The following is a 1,102-nucleotide window of genomic DNA, read 5'->3' as shown; positions in this document are numbered from 1 at the left end:
GCCACTAAAGCTATATAGCACCAGCGGCGGATCTTAGAGTTGACAAAACTCCCGAAGCAATCGAATGGAACTCAAATTGAATTGAATTAAATCATATCGAGCGATTCTTTTTAAGTTAAATATTCGAACGGATATCTGAGTCGAGAATAGACAGATTTGGTTTGGTTATCGGTTCTAGATTAAGAACCGAATAAGAATTGAATCTCTCTAATTTTCTAAATTAAAATTTTTTAAATAAATTTACTAACTAATGAATTTAGTTCAAACCCAAAAATATAATTTTCCTATTTTTAATTTTCAGTTCAAAGTCAACTTAATTAAATTGACATAAGTTTTGTCCAAATTTATTACTTTAATATAGTGCCGTTTTTATCGTTCTGGAGAAATCGAATTGAAGGTTAACAACGTCTCTCTTAATTATTCTGAGTTCGCTATCTTATTCTTCCTGTAATTTTAATAATCAAATTAACAAAGAACACAACAAAGAGAAACGCAAAAGACACATAAGATTGTGCTACATTATTTTGTAAGAGCTAAGATTGAGCATATCATTAGTTGAATTAATGTAACTTTGTAAATATTAAAAAAATTAATTATAATACAGAAATTCGAAACCGAATGAAACCGAACCCGAATGGTTTTTAATTAAATTTGGACTCGATGGTTCTATTTAATAAATACCCAAAAATTTTGGGTTCAATTCGATTCTAACAAGAACCAAATCGAACCGGGCCATATCTAGCCCTAGCGGATCCAAAAATTCGTGTGAGCAGAAGCTTATCCATTTGAGTAGGGAAAAAGAAATTTCTCAATGAACCCAGCATGGGCTGAGTGTAGGCTTCATCACTGTATAGCACTGCATCAATAGCAATTTAGATAGCAATGGAGTCCATATCATACAGCCAGCTAAAATTTAACAGTTTTTAATTAATTAGAACATTTTTAAGAGACTCTATATTTCTAAAGATTATATTCTATCATTTGGAAAGTATCTATAAATTTAAAGAATTAAAATTTTAAAGTACTTCAACAAACTCTTTATACTTAATACTAAATTTTACTATTCCAAAAAAATATTTATTATTTTTCTCTATCATTTATT

This window comes from Olea europaea, chromosome 7 (genome assembly GCF_002742605.1).
Source record: "Olea europaea var. sylvestris chromosome 7, O_europaea_v1, whole genome shotgun sequence".
NCBI lineage: Eukaryota > Viridiplantae > Streptophyta > Magnoliopsida > Lamiales > Oleaceae > Olea > Olea europaea.
The sequence above is the reverse complement of the archived record's forward strand: the minus strand, read 5'-3'. Positions refer to the sequence as shown.